Source organism: Colobus angolensis, unplaced genomic scaffold (genome assembly GCF_000951035.1).
Source record: "Colobus angolensis palliatus isolate OR3802 unplaced genomic scaffold, Cang.pa_1.0 Scaffold942, whole genome shotgun sequence".
Lineage (NCBI taxonomy): Eukaryota > Metazoa > Chordata > Mammalia > Primates > Cercopithecidae > Colobus > Colobus angolensis.
In genome coordinates, this window is record NW_012123399.1 from 6,396 (window position 1) to 27,263 (window position 20,868).

The 20,868-nt window shown below is 38.1% G+C and overlaps 1 protein-coding gene across 1 annotated transcript in view; it reads left to right on the top strand.

Annotated features, from left to right (window-relative positions):
* The first annotated feature begins 1,014 nt into the window (after positions 1-1,014).
* TAB3 (TGF-beta activated kinase 1/MAP3K7 binding protein 3) overlaps positions 1,015-20,868 on the top strand; it is a 61,567-nt gene continuing 41,713 nt past the window's right edge. Inside the window, exons 1-2 of the mRNA XM_011932167.1 lie at positions 1,015-1,286; positions 18,318-18,419. The gene's annotated coding sequence lies outside the window, so the exon portion shown is untranslated. The remainder of the gene's footprint in view (positions 1,287-18,317; positions 18,420-20,868) is intronic.

Genomic DNA, 20,868 nt, shown 5'->3' on the forward strand with positions numbered 1-20,868 from the left:
AGGTACCCAGCTACTCAGGAGGCTGAGGCACGAAAATCGCTTGAACCCGGGAGGCGGAGGTTGGAGTGAGCCGAGATCACACTGCTGCACTCCAGCCTAGGCAACAGAGGAAGACTCGCTCTCAAAAAAAAAAAAAAAAGGGATTTCCTCTTTGATGTATTTTATGATATCCTCCCCCCATATCTGTCACTCCTCTCTGTACTCATTTCTATCACAGAACTTACTGTGCTAAAGTGTCATCATTGTTTTTTCTCATTCATCTCTGTCCCAGGCCAATAGCTCCCTGAGGTTACAGCATTTCCTCAGTAGCTAGCACATAGGAAACTGAACAACACACGTCTGAATGAATGAGCAAGAAAAAATAAAATAGGAAAAAGAGTTATTCGTATCAGATGGCTCATGTAGCACCAAAAATGAAAGAGAAAGTTAGATGGTGATGGTGGGAAACAGGACTGTGGCTGCCAGCTGTGAGGCCAGCTGCAAGCACACAGCAAGAAGCTCTTGATCAATAATGTGAACTCATAACAGGATGAAGAAGGTGCAGCTGAGGCTTTGCAAAGACTACTCGGTGACAGAACCCATAAGGACAAGCAAAGGGTTGGAAGATTCCCGAGGACGCAGAAGTGTGTTGGCCATTCGGGCTCCTGAGGGATGACCAAGCCTTAAGGGACGCCTCTCACTTGGTGCCTGGTCCTGCCAAGCCCTTTACTGGGTTTCTTGACTGGGTTTCATTACCCCGCCCCGCGCCACTAGTAGAAACAGGTAAAACCTGGAGAATCAGGTCCTACTTTAGGGGCCGTTCCGGGCATGCGTCATTACCCGCGCACGCAGGCGCAGTAACTTCCTCGGTAACTGGTACTGCCCATTTCCGATATGGGAAGTGTTTGCTCAGGCTTCCCTAATTTATCACCTTTCCTTTGGGCCCCCGCCCTCCTGTTCCTGTGGGGGAAGCCTCGCGAGATCGCCCTTGGCCGTACCCGGCGGCGCCATCTTTGTACCTGGCGAGTGACGGCGCCCGACGGAAGCCCTGAAGCCAGAGCTTGCTTGCCAAGCTCTCGCGCAGACCGGATCTAGGAAATACGAGGCGGGCCTCGGTGGGAGGGACGCACTGAGGGAGGAGGGAGGAAAGGGGGCGGCGGCGGCGGCGGCTCACACCGGATCCCGGCCCCGCACGGCGCGCACCCTGGGGGTTCGGGCGGGGAAGCGGCGCCGGCCCGGACCCCCCGCGGGAGCAGGCAACGGGCGTGAGGGCGAGGCGGCGGCGACCAGAGAGCAGCAGCCGCCTGGTGAGTGTCCGCGGGGAGGCCCGGCACCTGCCGGAGCTGGGACGTCGGAGGCGCCCCCAGGATCGTCCCAGTGACCCTGTGCCTGAGACGGTGGGCGTGTGCGCAACTGCTGGTGTCCCGGGGACTCAGCTCGGCCCGGGACTGCGGCTGACAGCGGGAACTGCGGGGCTGCGGGAGGTTTGCGCAGGGCCTGGCGCGTCCGCCCCAGACGCCCTGAGAGGCCGAGGGGAGAGGGAGTGGCTGGGGTGAGGTGTCGACTTGATTGGCCTTGGTCCCCCCAACGGAGGGGAAGATGCCCTTCCTCGCCGGACCCTAGGCATTGCGGAGAGTGAGCCTCTGTGGACCGGCTTTAAGCCCCCAGGAAGGTGTTTGAGGATGAGGACTAGCAGCACCAGCGTAGGGGCCGTGGAGGGTGTTGAGAGATGTGAAGGTTAGTAGCAGTATAGTAGTAATTGTTGGAGAGGAGGTTTACAGATGACTGTTGGTAGGTGTTGAGTAAGGAGAAAATATTGCTTTCCTTTAAAGATCACACAAGCAGTCCTCTGAGGTCCAACATCAGATTAGTTATTCCCAGTTGGAGTTCTGTAGCTTACTACCGTGTGCCAGCTCATAAAGTGCATAAAAGCAGGATTTGAAGGGTGAGGGACAGGTGAGGCATAAAGTAAGCTGCATTAAAAAAATCTGAGGTTTGTTAATGTGTTAAAATGTAAAGCCTTCTGTTTCTACTGAAATGTAACTTACTTGAATTATTTAAGAAAACTTGCCACCTTTGGTCCAGACCGGGCTTGTCAGTTCGGTGTGTTTCTTCAGTGACGTTTGTCAATCAGGCAGTCATTTTGGCATACAGTATATTTACTTCTGGTTTCTAAAAGAACAAGAATGAATGGAAAAAGGGAGCGGTTTGGCAAACTGAGCTTTCTTTGCGCACTTTTTCATTTTGAAAGGATAAGAGAATTTACTTTTTTCTTTGCTTTAGCAATGATTTGCAGTAGTATACAAGAACACGTGGAAGAAGAAAGAAAGGGTTTTTTGAGATGAGAGTTTAATTTTGCACAGTGTTAAATTATAAAGGGCCTCATCACCCATGGTAAATTTTGTGATGGTGTGTTTTTATGAACACCGGAAGAATGCAGGCACATACATATACATGGTTTTTAGTCAGTGTGTGATATGAATCTTTACAACCTTAGGGACAGCCCCCGCCCCCATTTGCTTACAACTGACTTAATCAAGGGAAAGTTAGACTTCAATGAAGGTAAATATTAAATATGTGATTTTCATCTTCACATCTGAAAGAACATAATTTGCATTCAATCACCCTGAATTTTCTTCCATATGTTTATTTGATGGAGTCTTCTCCTCAATTATAGATACCACATTGTGTACAGTTTGTTGGAGCAAACAGAGCTAACGTCGATTATATTCAGGCACTGGAGATCCTCACAGCCACCCCGTGCTAAAAAGATAGTTACCCCGATTGCACAGAACAATACTAACCTCAAATATTCTTTGGTGACTTCCCTGAGGAGGTTATATAGCCCTTAAATTGCAGAGCTAGAACGCGAACCCATGTAGGTCTGATTCTAGAGCGTGTGTTCTTTCACCGTACTGTGCGTAAGTTTTTGTGCTGACTGATACAAACTTTATGAAAATGGAAATTTGTGTTACAAAGAAACCTTTCAGTTCTGTTGGTAATCTTGAAAGCTTTCAGTGTCCTTGGCTCCAGATAATCTCAAGGTTTTTTTTTTTTTTCTTTTCAGATGTGTCCATTTTCTAGCCAGAGGTAATATTTGAGTTAGAAGTCTGCTAATCTGTAAAGATTCCTAATAGCTGGTAGTGACCTACCTATCTGAAATTCAGATATTTTCAGCAACTTTGCCTCTTGCATCAGCATGCCCAAGATACTTCAAAGAACAAATATTTTGTTTATTCTGGTCCTGAATAGTATTTCACATTACATTATTAAAATGGCAACTATCTATAGGGATTTGAATTTGCTTTATCAGAGCTTGGAGGTACACATACACACCCCTGCCTTCTCCAGCAAGTGGAGTACTTGACAGCTGATCCTGTTTTTCTTCTCTCTAATAATTTGATACAAAGGTTTTGGACCCTATTCATGATTTGCAGAAAAGACGGCAGCTCTTCTGGGATCCACCATAATCTGCTATGGGGCAAGGGAATGAAAGACCTTAACAGGTTCCCAGGCAGTATCTGAGGTGTTGGTGAAAGTGTGAACATCTTGCCAGTGGTCATTTTTATCTCCCACTGTCTCTGCTGTTGCATTTCTTATGTGCTGCAGAGCCTGCCATCCTGGCCCTTATCTCTGCTCAAGAGAAGGGCTCCACATCTGAGTAGAGTTGAAGTGGAAGAACAGCCACAGAAATCATAAAAAAAGAGAAAAAGATACTAAATATCTGGTACTCATCCTCCACCAAGTCATTTGGTCAGGTTTAGCTGCCTAGTTAATTATCTCTGGCTGAAAGTTCTAGAAAAGTTATGAAATTTGGGATTTGCTGCTTCATCTTTTAAGAAGTACATTGTTCGGGGGCCTTCAGTTAAGTAGTCCTGTCTTCATGGAAACAGAAAAAGAAGTCTTGTGTTCCTCAGTACACATCAGCATGTTTGTGTATTATGTGGCTTTAGAGACTGTTTTAAATAATCCCTTGGCATCTTGATGGGCAATCTTTGATCTGAATAAGTTTTTAAATATAGTTATACTCGCAAGAAAGAGTTAAATAAAATATACTTCCTTACTTGTGAAAGTAATTACTCATGGTATTTGGGCTGTTTATTAGGGCGAAAAAAATCAACAAATGATAATGTAACTGAATGCTTACCAAGTAAACAAAGCCTTTCTGAAATGATTTATATTGCCACTGTATAAAGATAAAACACTGGGAAATTGTCTCATATCTACTTATAAGTTTATTTTCATACCTTCTATATAGTAAACCTCAAATTATTACTATGGCCACAAATAAATATTTATTTCTCTAAAAGTGAAGTGGACCTGACGAAATACTTGGAACTATCAAACTGAATTAATCCTAAATAAGAACATTTATTATAGTTTAATTCATGGACAGTTCTATTTGTCCAACTCTACCATCCTACTTCCCTCCCTGCTTCAAATTTCTCTACTTTCCGTCCTCTCCTTCTGATGCTGTTTCTGCCATTTACCTGGCACCCTTAGTTTTCCATTGACATTGAAGTCTTTGATAGGGTGGATACTAACAAGGAAGGCACCAAAACTCCTCCAAGTCCCTTCTCCACATTCCCGTGCTCAGAGGTCAAGAGGGATGTGGATAAGACCTCTTAACCCACCCTGTTCTTTCTTGAAAAGGAGAACGAGAATAGCCAGAGTGAGGGAGGCACCGTCAAGACCCTCCAATGGTTTCTCCTCCTCTTCCCTCTCCTTAAGCGTCAAGGAGGAAAGTTGGTAAAAGCCCACGTGCTGCAGGAACAGGCACTGTACACTCATTCTCTTCAGCAGCCCACCATCTTCGCACTGTTTCCTCACTCCTTTCAGCTGCCATCTCCCCCTCCATCCTTCTTTCCCAGTTGGTCTTGCCTTCCTCATCCCTGGATCTCCTCCCACCCCAGCTCTGCTTTTTGCCCTCCTTCATAGTGGAAGCCGAAGTCTGTGGTCCTAGAGAACCTCAGACTTCAGTTATGGGAGGGAAGATTTCCTTTTTCTACCTCCAGGGCTAAATGGGTCAGGAGTAGTTGCTGTTATCCTAAGTTGGAATGCTAAATTGATTTTCCTGTAGAAACATTGCCCACACAGGTTCTGTGTTTTGTTATACTTTTGTAACCTTTTGGACATTTAGGCTTTTGTGAGCCGGCTTGGAAACCTAGTATATTGATCTCTGTCTCCTGGAAAGGCAAAGTCTGAGTTTCAAATAGATGATTTTAAAAATCAGCTTGTGCTCCAGAAATTGTTGAGGGTTGCCTGCTTTTTGTTAATTATTTACTGAAATGGTAGGTATTAATAGTACACCTTTAGCTGTCCGGAATTAGATTTATGTGGATCAGATGGCTCTTCTGGGAGATAAACTGATAGGCTTTTTAGATTGTCGATGAAGAATTTCTAAATTTAGGCACATGTTTTGAAATAAAATTTAAGTTAGTCCATCTCAGCCTAATATTGTCATTAAAGCAGGCAGATCTTGAAGTTTTGTTGAAAGAGCATAGTTTTGGTTTTTCATAAAAGGAATATCTCGTTCCCACCATGAATTACTGCTGATTTGAAACTTTTCAGAGGTATTGGATCTCTTGCAGTTATTTTACCCTCGTTTATTTAGTGAGTAAATAACATGGGACAGTGTGTTTGTTTTACTTCAAGATTTTAAAATAAAGAGTGTGTTGAGATTACATACTGTACCACTGTTTGTGATGTTCAGACAATTAAGTGAGGGATTTGAAGGTGATAAAAACAAAACTAAGTACATTTTAAATTTGTTTTCCATAAATGTGTTCAGTCTTATCTTGGTTGAAGGAAATACTCCTAATAAAAGGAAAGATGGGTTTTTTTTTTTAGTTTCCAAACCACTCTTTCGTTTGAAAAATGACTTTCAGTAAGCATGCTCTGTTCATTTTAAGAGTTTACCAAGTTATTTAATTACACACAGAGTGCAGAGGTTAAAAATATGATCTCTAGCAGTAAAATGCTCAAATGTTCAGATCTGACACTAGCTCTGTGTTCGTGGGCAAATTACTTAATCTTTGACCTGTTCCCCCATTTTTGAAGTGAGGATAATGTGGTATCTACCTCATATAAGGATTAAATGAACCAGAGGATGTATCATATTTAAAACATGCCCAGCAATGGTGAATATTCAAAAAGAGTTAGTTCTTATTATTACATTGTCATCATCATTACTACTATTACTGTTATTACTTTAGCTACTTTCTAAGATGATATGCCTTCTGCGGTGTGGGCATGAAAGATATATTTGTTTACCTGGTAGCAATTTTTTAATGCAGAGTTTATTTGAGAGGTTCAGGGAGAGGGCAGTATGTTAACTGCTGGATACATCCACAATTGGCCATAGTGCAGGAAATTCATAGAATATTAAGCTTATTTTTCTCAGTAACACCATTCCTTTTGTTAGGTATAAAGAACTATGCCTTTTTGATGTTTGAGCAAAACTAGATTATTTGAGTAATTGCAATGTCTTTATTAAAATTCAGTTATCTTGGTATCTACAGGCTAGAGTCTGTGCAGGGGGAGCCTCAATTTCTAAATGATCCATTGGTAAGACTTTTTTTAAGCAGCACCATTTTCCCACAGAAAAATGTCACATAATAGTGTTCAGATTCCCAAGCCAGCCCAACATATCTGAATTTGAATACTGATAGTATTATAAAAACTAACTTTTATGTATAACAGTGTCTCAGCAGGAACATGCACTGAATACATGAAGTACTGAAAGATTATGACCACAATCTTGCATATATGGCAGTAGGGCTATCTTCCTTTGCGGTTCTAGTAAGGACCGTCAAGCCTTGGGAAGAGAACTCTTTCCTCTGGTAGAGGCCGAGGGTAAGTAGTGGAGACTGGTCTCTAGAAGGCAGTAGCTTTTTTCTGGCTTGGCTCCTCAAAAGGCTGTATAGTATAGTGGTTAAGCGCATGGACTGTCCACTCAGAGTGCTTATCTTCAAATCTCTGTTCCATTACTTACAGAACTTCCCATCTGTAAAATGTAGACAAAAGTAGTGCCTCCCTTATGGGGTTCTTAAGAGGATTAAATGTGTTAATATGTGTGTAGCGCTTAAAATAGCACCTGACCCATAAGTGAGTGCATAAGAAATGTTATGTATTTTTAAATTATTAAGCTCTACTGGTCTAGGATCTCTAGAATACCTTTGTCTGCTTGGCTATCCACTGCCCACATCTTTTGCACTAAACAGGATTCTTCTCTTTCCTTTCCACTTTGGAATGGTTTCAGACTTTTCATTCCTGCCTGAAGTATTTTTTAAGGAGTTTTGGGGGATTTATTTTATTTTTTAATGTTGGAGAAATAGCATTTAAAGAGTCCCTTCTGAGAACCCACTCCGTTTCCCCATTTAGGCCTTGTGTTGATGGAGACCATTATTTTAAGAAAGATATTGACTGCGGGCATGTAATTGAGTCAGAATTGAGTTACAAATTTCTCAACTTTTAGTAGTTTTTGCTAAGTCATTTCTTTTTAAATAAGCTTTTTATTTTGCAATACTTTTAGACTTACAATGAAGTTGCAAAGATTATACAGAATTCCCATATACCCAAGTATATATAACCCTGGTACATTTGTCTCAACTAAGACATTAACATTGGTACATTATTGTTAGCGAAACTGTAGATTTTACTCGATTTTACCAGAATCTCACTAATGTCCTTTTTCTGTTCCAGAATACCATGTTGCACTTAGTTGTTAAGTCATTTTTAATTATTTGTATTTATATCGTGGAGACCGCCAGTTCTTTAGTGAATAGATTTCTGTGGCTATAAAACCATTCTCTGTTTTAGTTTGAAGTTTTCTGCACATACTCGACGGCTAGGTGTTTCCTCTAGGGATGGCAAGTCCAGGGATTTATCTTGGCACTGAACTTTATAGGCTGAAATAAAAGGAGAGAGTCCTATTATAGTGGAAAGAACACTATGGTGATGGAGTTTAGGCTAAAGCATTTTTATAATTTAAAACTGTGTTTTCATGGGACTAAATGAGTTTGTTTATGCACTATTCACTTTTGATGGATTTGATTTCAAAATGACGAGTCATTCTTCCTATTAAAAGTGTTAAGCATACTTCTTGGATATAGAAGCTAATTGAAATGAATTGGAGAATTTAATTTTTTAGTATTCATCATAGTTGTGATTGACTTAATAAATTAATATTAAGTTAGTATAATTAAATTTCAGTAATTTAGAACATTTGTTTATATGTGCTTTTAGAAAATCCTTGGTTTCAATTTGTGGTAGCAATAGAGTCTTTTTGTTTTTTTCAGGGATACCATATGTAATAGGTGCCATTGTTACTCTCACTTTTCGCACATGCCTTCAGTTTGATGTCAAAGTCATCATTTAGTGTAAACAGCAAGTTATCTGTTAGGCTGCACATCATGAACTTTACTTTTAGAAAGTCTTATCTTTTATGCCACAGAAATAGCATTTAGCTATTAGTCATGGATGGCAAAGAAATTAATTTTGAGTTGTTTGGAAAAAAATGTTTCAGTTGACTATAGTGTGTATTGAGGGACACTGCCAGTAAACAAACTCTCTTGGTAGGTGGAAATCCCCTAGAAGTTACAGAAAATTGGGAGGAGGTTAACTTAATTAAATAACTTGAATTGTTTAGACATATTCAGAGTGTCTTATGACCTTGAACAAATCACCCAACTTCAAAGGACCTTGGTTTCTTCATTTGTAAAATTAGGGAGTTTGACTAGATGTGTAAATCTAGTTGTTAGTTAACTTCTAAGATGTAAAAACCCTCTTGTTTAACAAAAACCTGCAAGATCAAGTTGCTTATCTGAAATCTTTATGAATCAACATGAGTCACTAAGTCTAGATATAAGTCAGTTTATCAGTTGGGTTCAAATAGTTTCAAACCAATATTACTGTAAGTTTGAGTGTCACTAGTTGGTTTGACACCTCTTATATATTTTTGGTAATTAGTATATTGCTTTTTAAAATTTTGTTACCTGATTTTTGTGCTTTACCCTGAAGCAATGAACTTCAAACTTTTGTGTTCTCATATTCCTAAACAATTGTGAAAAATGTACTCCTTTACACCTAAAACAAACCCAAATAACCTTTTACTGAAGTTTAATATGCAGAAAGTACACAGAAAGTATGGTAGTGAACAACTCAGTGAATTTTCACCAACTGAGCACACTTGTGTACTAGCACCCAGATCAAGAAATTCTTACCACCTTACCCCCCTCCAGCCCCACCCCCGCATATTTTCCTAACTTTTAACACCACAGGTTAGTTTTGCCTACTTTTATACTTTATCAAAATGGACTCTTTTGTCTCTGACTTCCTTTATGCAACATTGTGAATTTGAGATGTATTTATATTGTATGTAGTTGTAGACTGTTCATTCTCATTACTGTATACCATTCCACTGTATGAATAGATCATTATATATCATTGTTGATGGATATGTAGGTAGATCTCAGTTTGTGGAGAATGTCTTTGTGACCTTGGAGTAGGCAAAGATTTCTTCAACAGGACTTTTCAAGAGTAGTTATTTCTTTTACAGTTTAGATTGGATAAGGAATGGGAGAACTGGTTTATTGAAATATGAGCAGTTAAATTTTTTTTTAATGTTAATGTATAGTTAAAAATACTCTCTAAATTTCAGGTAGAATGTTAGTATTTTTAACTAAATCTTCCAGGTAACAGGTTTGTGCTTTCATGACTATTTTGAGAGGAATTCCTTCAAAAATGTGTCATGTACTTCCTGGTCTTTTTGACTTGCCGATTTGTAGGAGTTTTTTATTATATGCTGGAAATGAGCCCTTGCTGGTTGTAAATATCTTCTCCCACTGTGTGGCATGCTTTTTCTATTTCATGGTATTCTCATAAGATTACCTTCAAGGTATTCTCTCATCTTCTAGAAGCTTTATTGTTTTGGCTTTCACATATAGATCTAGCATATACCTGAAATTGATTTTGGTATATTGTGTGAGGTAGGGGATAATACTGTTTTTTCTTATATGGATAGCTAATTGTCCCAGCACACTATTTCCCTGCTATTGTCAGGAATCAAATGTCCATATATCTGTGGTTCTGTTTCTGTGCTCTCTGTTCTGTTCCTTTGGTCTGTTTGTCTCTACTTGTACTGATGCCACATTGTCTTGTTTATTATAGTTTTATCATAAAACTTGATATCTAGTAGAACAAGTTCTTCCACATTGTCCTTCGAAAGCATCTTCGCTATTCTTGACCCTTCGCACATTTCTTTGATTTTAGTGTCATCTTGTCATTTTCCACACACACCCACAAAACCTGTTGCTACTCTGATTGGAGCTGCATGGAATCTAGAAAGCAATTTGGGAAGAACTGACATCTTTATCATTTTCTGATTCATGAACATGATACACTACTCCATTTATTTAGGTCTTTAATTTCTTCCAGTAATGGGTGTGATTTTCTCCAGAAGATTGTTCACAACTTTTGAGAGTTTTATTTGTAGATATTTGATATTTTTTGATATTGTAAATGTTTATAGCCATTATTTTGTTTGTTTATATCTTTATAGTGACCTTGTATCTAACAGTTTTGCTAAACTTTTAGTTATATATCTTTAGAGTATGTATTCGATCTTTTACTATGTATTCAGTCTTATCTGCAAATAAAGTCTTGTTTCTTCCTTTCGAAATGTTATACTTTTGTTTCTTATCTTACTGTACTGGCTAGTATTTCGATTATAATGTTGAAGAGAAGTAGTAATAGTGGCGCTATTGTCTTGTTTCCTTTCTTGAAAGGAAAACTTTGAACATTTCTCCATTAAGTATGATGTTTAGTTTAATTTTTTTCTAGCTATCATCAGATGAAGGAAGTTTCATTCTGTCCTTAGTTTGTTAGGAGCTTACATCATGAATAGATACTGGATTTTATCAAATGTTTTTCCTACTGTTAATATAACCATAGGATATTCCTCAAGTCACATTATATTGATTGATTTCATAATGCTAAATAAACTGCATTCCAGAAATAAACCCAGCATGGTCAACATCACATTTTCCTCTAATTTTACTTTGGAATTTTAGATCTTTGTTCGTGAGTAGGGTTGGCCTGAAATTTTGTTTTTCTTGTGCTGTCCTTGTCAGGCTTTAGTAGCCTTGTAAAATGAGCTAAGGAAGATACCTGCTTTTTGATTCTCTGGAAGAGTTTAGGTTAAATTTGGTTTTATTTTTTCTTTAAATGAATGATAGAATTTAGCAGTGAAGCCATTTAGGCCTAGAATTTTCTTTGTGGGAAAGCTTTTAATTACAGATGCAGTTTTAAAAATACTAATAGTATTCTTCAAGTGTTTCTATTTTGTTAATCTCTGCCTTTATATTCATTATATTTTATATACCTTTTTAGGAATTATTTTGCTCTTTTTCTAACTTCTTGAGATGGGTAGGTAGGTGTTTATCCCCTTGTTTCCTTCCTGACATACATATTTAAAGCTATACATTTCATTTTCAAGTATTGCTTTACCTGCATCCCATCATTTTTGAGATGTAATATTTTAATTATTTGACAGTATTTTTAAATTCTCACTGTAATTTCTTTTTTGATCCATGGGTTTTTTAAAAGTATATTTCTTAATTTCCAGTAATATGAGAATTTTCTGTGTATTTTTTGTATTTTGTTTCTGGCTTTAACACATTTTCCTTAGAGAATTTTCTTTGAGTGATTTCAATCTTTTAAAATGCCCTGGGACTTACTTTATGGTTCAGCATGAGGTCAGTTTTTGCAAATATGTAAGCACTTGAAAAGTATATATTCTGCAGTTATTGGATATAGCATTCTATATTTGCCCATTGATCAAGTTTGGTAATCATATTGTATCTCTGTCCCTACTAACTTTTTTGGTCTGCTTATTCTTTTAACTACTGAGAGAGATATCCTTTCTTTCTTTCTTTTTTTTTTTTTTTTGAGATGGAGTTTTGCCCTGTTGCCCAGGCTGGAGTGTGCAGTGGTGCAATCTCAGCTCAATGCAACCTCTGCCTCCTGGATTCAAGCAATTCTCCTGCCTCAGCCTCCCACATAGCTGGCACTACAGGCACACACCACCACTCCTGGCTAGTTTTTGTAATTTTTGTATTTTTAGTAGAGACGGGGTTTCACCATGTTGACCAGACTGGTCTCGAACTCCTGACCTCAAGTGATTCACCTGCCTTGGCCTCCCAAAGTGCTGGGATTACAGGCGTGAGCCACCACGCCCAGCCAAGAGATATCTTAAAATTTACCCCTGAGATACTAATGCATGTCTAATTCTCTGAGAAGTTTTGTCAACTTTTGCTTTATATATAATTTGAGTCCATGTTATCAAGTGCATACAAATTTAGTTCTTTATATTGTTCTGGTGAATTAAGCATTTTATCACTATGAAGGGACTCTTTAACTCTAGTGATCCTTTTTCTTTGATTCTGTTTTGTCTGAAACGAATACAGCAACACCATCTTTAATACAGCAATACCATCTTTATTTTAGCTAATGTTTGCATGATATATGTTTATCCTTTTACTTTTAACCTTTCTATATTCTCATGTTTTAGATGGGTCTCTTGAAAGCAACATATATTTGTAGATTTATTTTTTAACCCAATCTGATAATCGTTCTTTTTTGAAACATTTGATTCATTTATACTTAATATAATTATTGACATTTTGGGGTTAAGTACAGCATCACATTTTTATTCTACTAACTCTGTATTTCTTTTTCCCCTGTATTTTTCTTTTATTTGACTGATTATTTTTATATCGTTTTTCCTTTATTACTTCAGATATCACTTATTCATTTGTATTTTTTGTGATTACCCTAGCATTTATAGCATGTATTCTTCACTTATCACAGTCTAGTGTTAACTGATACTTGTACCTTCCTTCTAGTTGAAGCAAGAATATTAAAGCACCTTAGTTCCATTTACCTACCTTGTGACATACATATTGTTGTCCTGTAATTTAATTTTCTGTATGTATTTTAAACCTTACAGGACATTATTATTTTATACAGTCAATATTCCTTTAGATTTCACATGCTTATTTGAACTTCATGGGTCTTCATTCCTTTCTCTATCTGTGACCTTCCATCCTGAGGCAGTTTTCTTTTGCTTCATTCGTAGTGAGGGTTTGCTGGAGATGAACTCTGTTTTTATTTGTCTGAGCCTGTATTTTAATTTTTTTCTTGAAGGATATTTTCTCCTATACTAGGTTGGCAGTTGTTTTCTTCATGCTCCTTGGAGATACACAGTCTTTTAGCTGCCGTTTTTGTTGTTGAAAATTAAGCTGTCAATCTAACTGTTGCTTCTTTGAAAGTAATCTCCCCACCCCTGCCCCCATGCCCCTCCATCAGTATGCTTTAAAACTTTCCTTTGTCTGGTGGGAATTCATTAAGAATTAAGAACTACACATGTAGTTTGACAGGTTTCATCATTTTTGGAACATTTATTCAAATATTGCCTTTGCCCCATTCTGTCTCTTTTCCTTCTGAGATTCTGATTAACTCTTGGATATTAGACCTTTCTCACTGTATCTTCCAGGTTTATTACCCTATCTTCATTCTGAGCCTTTTATTTTCCCCGACCTATCTTTTGGTTCACTGTCTCAACGTTGTCTATTGGCTGTTAGACCTGTTTGTTGAATTCTTAATTTCGGTTTTTGCATTTCTCAGTAATAAAATTATTCTTTGCTTCTTTTAAAAATCTGCTGTGTAGCCCGGGCAACATGGCAAAACCCCATGTCTACAAAAAAAAAAAAAAAATACAAAAATGAGCTGGGCATGCTGGTGCATGCCTGTAGTCTCAGCTACTCAGGAGACTGAGGTGGGAAGATCACCTGAGCCCCGGAGGTCAAGGCTGCAGTGAACTGTGATCACGCCACCACATTCCAGCCTGGGTGACAGAGTGAGACCCGGTCTCAAAAACACCCAAATTCTGCTGTGTCACATTTTATGATTTCTGGGTCATTGCTGAGGTTTTTAAGTTTGGCTTTCATCTCCTTGAACATAGCAAGCACAATTTAAAATCCATGTCTGATAATTCCAATACTTGGAGTCCTTCTGAATCTGTTGTGGTCATCTTATCTTGTTTCCTTGTGTACCTGATTGTCTTTAATTGCATGCTGGGCATTGTATTTGAAAAATTATTTGAAAAATCATTTGAGACCAAGGATGATAATTTTTCAGAAAGGAGTATATGTGTGTGTGTACATCTGCTTAAGGGAATCCAGAAAACCCAGAGTTGCTTAATCAAATCTCAGCTTTGGAGACCTTCCTAGGCCAACCAGATGACTCAAGGCCACACTGCATTCAGTGTATGAACTGATTTATTGTGGTTCACCCTTATTTCTAAGGTGTAGCCCTTCAGGGTGCCAGCCCGAAAGTGGGTGAAGAGGATTTTCCCTTTTGTCCTTCTGTTTTAGCTCTTTGACACTTTTAAGAAAGCCATTTCTTATATTTTAACCAACCCTATTACTTGCCTTCAGATAGGGAGGGGTTTTGTTGGCTCTTTATGGGCAGGATTTTCTTAGAAGTGGCAGAGACTATCATTTTCTCTAAGACTTCAGACTCAGCCCTAGTTCTGTTTAAGCTTTGTTTTATATAGCTGTACTCACTTGTATAATTATATACATTTTTAAATTGAAAGGTTACATTGTATGTGCGTAAATATAAGTAAATTGTTTACTAAACACTCAACAATATTTTAAGTCTCTTCAACCTTGGTCAGTTGCTAGACCTTGACGACAATGGACAGGTTTATTTAAATTTCAGCTATGTCTGGAATGACTCAAAATATGAAATCCCTCTTAATTGCTATTGAAATTAGCATGCATAATACCAACAAAAGTTTTTTTCCTGTCATGGAAGAGAATACTTTTCTAGTTACACTTTTGCAATCACAACTTCTGTCTTAGCATACCTATATGTAGGTATAATATATGTCTGCCTTGTGAAATAGGAAAAAAAAAAAAAGGCAATTCTGCTGAGATTCTTAGATTTCTGCCATATAAGAACCCTCAAACAACCTAATCAATGAACATTGTGTTTTACAAACTTTTTTCCTTCTATGTAAATTAATAACCCACAGCAGCCTTGTGAGGTAAATATGTGATAGTTAGGTGTGATATTAAGCAAAGGATTAGGAAACAGGGCCCAAGAGGTTAAGTAACTTGTCTGTAGTCCCACACCTGGTGAATGGCATATGTTCTTTGTCTATTACTATTACAACATGGTGTTTCAGCTATAATGGCCAGGTAACTCTTGCCTGCAGATGTTCACTGACTTCCCATTTTTATCATGTTATGCTTTCTTCTTTCTGTAAGTCATATAATATCCTGACCCCATGACTCATGTCCTGAAGATTGAGACAATTAGGAGATTACTCCTTCATATCTCATCCTCACCGCCTCCCACCCCATTTCTAGAACATGGTACCACCAGCTCTGAAATTTGCCAACTTCTCTGCCCTGTAAGAAAGCTTGCTGTGTCACTAGTCCTTTCTCATCCCTACACATACAGTCCCTTTATCTCTTTTTAGACATGCCTCAATTTTTCCAGTTCTAAAAGAGATGCGTCTTTGCTTTCCAGTTCATTTGCCGTCTTTCTTGGCACTCAAGGCTTCCTTTGTTGCTTCTCTAGTCACTCTTGATGAAATCCTAGCCAGTCTTGTTTGCCTTATCCTTCTGAATCTTAAGAAGGGCAAAAAGCTTATCTGCCTTGTACTTCTTTCCCAGCAATAGAGTCAGTGCTCCTATACTTCTAGTGGTGATTCTGCTTCTGAATCCCCCTCATATCTCATTTTCAAATCATTGTTTTCAGCATCCAGCAACATCCTTGCTACTCACTTATAATGATAACCTTGAACAATTATCTTATGTTAAGCCTGTGAATGTCAAATACCCTTGTTCATTTGTAGGTACTTGACATTTGAACGTTTTATTTGAACATTTCTAAATGTACACAAATGAGAAGTCCAATGAACCTCTGATGCTACAGTTATGTACGTTTTACCATACTAGCTTCATCTCCTTACTCCTCTTTTTTCCAAGAATTTAAGGCATAGCCAAGACATAATTTCACTCCTCAATAATTTAACATCTCTAAAACAACACATTTTCTTACATAGCTACAATGTTATTATCTTATACAGCACACGTAATAAGAATTTTTAATAGCATATACAATACAGTTGACCCATGAACAAAGCCAAAATTAGGAGTGCTGACTGCCTGCAGAGCCAAAAATCCACCTGCACTTTTGTTGTTGTTATTTTGAGACAGGGTCTCACTTTGTCCCCCAGGCTGGAGTGCAGTGGCATGATCATGGCTCACTGCAGCCTCAATCCCCTGGGCTCAAGTGATCCTTACACCTCAGCCTCCTGAATAGCTGGGACCATGAGCATGCACCACCACACCTGACTACTTTTTTATATTGTTTTGTGGAGATACGGTCTCCTCATGTTGCCCAGGCCAGTCTTGAACTCCTGGGATCAAGGGATCCTCCCGCCTTGCCTTCCCAAAGTGCTAGGATTACCGGCGTGAGCTTCTTTTGACTCCCCCAAAACTTAACTACTACTAGCCTACTGTTGAACAGAAGCCTTATCAGTAATATAAACAATTAACACGTTTTGTATGTTACATAGATTACTGTATTCTTACAATAAAGTAAGCTAGAGAAAAGAAAATGTTAAAAATCATAGAAAAATATATTTCCTACTCATTAAGTGGAAGTAGAGGTCTTCATCGTTGTCATTTTCATGTTGAAGAGGCTGAGGAGGTGGAAGAAAAGGAGGGGTTGGTCTTGCTGTCTCAGGCATGGCAGAGGCAGAAAAAGGGGAGGAGGTGGAAGGAGAGGCAGGCACACTTGATGTAACTTTTTTTTATTGAAAAAAATCCACATATAAGTAGACCCACATACTTCAAACCTGTGCCGTTCAATGGCCATCTGTACTTAGCCCATCCTTAAATTTCCAATTGTCTAAAAAAAATTCTTTTTTTATAGTTGGTTTCTTTGCAACAGAATCTACTTATTGTATTTGGTTATGCCCCTTAAGTCTCTTAATTCTCTTATAATTTATAACAATCCTGTCTGCTTTTTTTCATCCTCAGACTATCCCATTCTGGTGAGGTATTGTTTAACTTGTTTCTTTATCCTCTTATTTCATATGGACTGGAAATTAGATCTATGTACTTAATTAGGTTCAGAATATATTTTCTTGGAGGGCTGGGCAAGAGTGTTTGTGGTCACTTCATATTACATTACATCTGGAGGCACATATTGTCTGGTCATTTCACCTTAAGTGTGGTGAAGGTTCATCAGAGGATTCAAGTGGTGACAGCTTGATCCCTTTGTGAAGCCCAACCTTTTACCTAATGCTTTTACCATCCATTGATTACCAGTGCATGAATTTAGTTATGTAATTAAAGGTTGCAAAATTGTGATTGTTCAATTTGGTCACTTCTGTTATTAGCTGAAATATTTATATATGGACAAACTGTTTTCTCATTCACAAGAGCTATTTGATTAACCTGAAATATGTAGTCAATTATTGAGTTGTTAAATGTATAGCTCTATTATTTTACTAAGGCTTATGATAACTTGATAACTTGAAGAAGTTAAAGCTATTCCTGAGTGTTAGATTAGTGATTTTTGTGGGTTTGGTCATGGGGAAGGCCTTCCAATCCTGAGTGAACAGTTATAATCCTATTGAGAAGAGGTAAGGTAACAGGGGAAAACAAACAAACAACAAAACAGAAGAAAAGATTGTATACTCTGGTCATTGTTGTGGGCTTGCAGTGCGAGTGTGGTGCTTACTTGGGGTGTGGGAATTTTAAAAAGTTCCTTTACTTTACCAGAGACCAAATCAGACTCACCACGGAGTCCTTTAAATTTTAAAGACCTATGGCCCTAAAAGGGCCTCAGCACAGTTTTGCAATCAAATTCATTTAATTTTAATGACTAGTACATCTTGGGAAGCTGCAGGGACTCCTGATGGTTTTCCAGGGATGCAGCTAAAGCTCTTCTTGCTAGCTTTCTCTGAAGCTAAAATCTCAGGAAAGCTTTGTTCATCCCCTCTGCTGTTGTAAAGCTCTGCCTTAGGCACTCAAGGTGAGGAGAGAGGAGCAGGGTCAGGGTGGCTCAGACAGTCAGGAAAACTATCTCTTAGTATCAATTAAACATAAATGTCATTCACTGAAATTTCATATAGTAAAATGGCTGCCTGCTTTTTCATGACCTTTTATTCATACACTATATCACTTGCTCACGCTGTTGTATTTAAAGCTTTCACAGTTTGAATCTTACCTCATTAGCCTTTTATTTTTTAGGATACTGTCTTCAGCCTTTTCTTCAAGTTTCTAACCGTGAATTGTGTTGTGTCAAACTGGATGAATTATCTTAGTTGAATTTTCACCAGTTGAAAATTGGAGGTAAGGAGTATATTTCTTTTTTGAAATTGAATCTATATACTGTTAACATGTTTACACCCTCCCCTCCATTTATATTCCGCGTCCTTTGTGTATTTAAGAGCAGAGATGACAAAAGATGTCCAAGTGATTTCATGTGCTTAGATTTAGGCCCTAAGTCAAGACCCTAAGAGCAGCAGCTGCTACTGCTACTACTAGTGCTAATACTACTACTACTGCTAGTGGGAGTTACAAATTCTTTGGACAATTCATTTGCTATTAGAAACCTCACCAGAAAATAGAAGGGTAATTTAGCAGTTTATTTTGAATAAAAGGGGCTAATCCTACTCAGGTGCCAGATCCCCAGCATTAGAGCTGGTGGAGATTGAAAGATCTGCCCCAAGAAATAACTAGATGTGTGTGAGGATATACAAATCTTCCAACTTCCTAGTTTTTGTAATCTTTCTTATTCTCAAATCCATGTTGAATAACTGAATTAAGCAGATGGTAAATACAGTATTATGAACAAATAAGGGTATACTTTTGTTAGTGGTATTGTAACCATAATTCTTGCTTTGAACCATTGGTAGATCTGTATCAGGAAAGACTACATAACAATATCAGCTGTGATTTCTAGACAGTTTATCTTTCTACCTTATGAAAATGTTCCCACTTTTTTTAACATCTGTTTCCTAGTATAGTAACACACATGAGTATGTGCTGTGAATTAAATACTTAGGCAAGATGTTGTGACACCTGTTTAATAATCTTGGCTTTTAACAAGTTTTAAAATCCCTCCAGCCTTTAGTTATCTTCTCGTGTGAAGTGTTTGTATTTGGGTTGAGTTCAGGGTTTCTCGGATTTGGCACTATTGGCACCTTGGGCTGGATAATTTTCTGTTGTTCAGGGGCTGTCCTGTGCAGTGTAGGATGTTTAGCAGCATCTCTGGATTCTGCCTGTCAGATGTCAATAGCACCTTTCCTCAGTATGACAACCAAAAATATCTCAGACGTTGCCAAATGTCCCTTGCAGAGCAAAGTCACCCCTGGTTGGGAGCTACTGGGTTAGATGATGTGGAGTTTCTTCCAGCTTTATAATTCTATAGTTTTTATTTTAAACAAAAAAACCTATTTTTTGTAATCAAGCTTAAATGTCATCTCTTCCCTGAAGCTTTCCTCAGCTCTCCTTCTCTTTGTTCTACCTTCATTGTTTCTTTTTCTGACTACTAATTATGGAACTCACCCCACTCTATTATAACTGCCAGTGTGTTTCTCTCACTACGAGGACATGGGTCTTCAGTATCGCCAAGCTTAGATTGTATTAAATGAATGGGCAATGCATTAGAAATTGTTTAGTTAATGATTATAAATGGCATTTCTGTTAATCTTTCAAACTCTTCCACTAGGAAATTCCCATAATTGTGATCTTGGATTTCAGGGTTAATGAGACTGATTATTCATTATTCATTTTTTAAAAAATCTTTTAAATATATTATAAGGCAGGAGCCTCCTATATGTATGTGAGGATACTACATGAACACATCTAGGCTGCACTTGAGAGAAATCACACAGAAATTCATAACGTGAAGAGTTAAGTCATTTCAACTTTCATATCTAGAGGGTTTCTCCGGTACCTCCACTTTGCTTCTTAATCAGAAAGCTTCCATCTATTCAGAAAAAGGTAACAAGGAAAGTAGTAATATTTTTCCTTATATAACCTAAAATATATCACCATATTTGAAGTTACTGTTTCTCAAACCCGCAGTAAGAAATACATTTTAATCGTGATCTAATACATATGTACATACCTGAAACAAGTTTTTTGAATTCGTATTTGCCATTACTGTGTGTGAAACACTTCGATATTTTCTGTTCTTTTTCTTTTCCCCTGATAGTCATCACCTAGTACATTTGTTATACAATTCATTAATAGGTCAAAACCCACCATTTAAAAAACACTGTTCTAAGTAATCTCTTTAAGTAATAAAATGTGCAGATGATCTGCCTCTGGCATATGTCACCAATAGGTTGTTCTGTCTTTCTTTTAAAATAACGTCATTTAGGAATTGATGCAACCAAGACCTTAAAACACCTTAACCAGAGCATATTAGATTTCCAGTTATTTTCAAGGCCTATATTTTCTCATTTATATTGAATATTTAGTGTGTACAAGGCACTGGAGCCAAAAGAGCATGTTTGGTTCTTGTTCTCAAGATTTATAGTGAAAAATCCTAGAGGAGACTAAAAAGTTAACATACTAAATGTTGAAAGTGATAATCCACACACGGTGACTTTTATAGGCATTTACGAAAGGGAGAAAACTTTATAGGCATGTAAGAAGGGGTTAACATAAATGTGGGATGGCAAAAAACAAACAAAAGGCCGGGCGCAGTGGCTTACGCCTGTAATCCCAGCACTTTGGGAGGCCAAGGTGGGCAGATCACCTGAGGTCAGGAGTTTAAGACCAGCCTGGC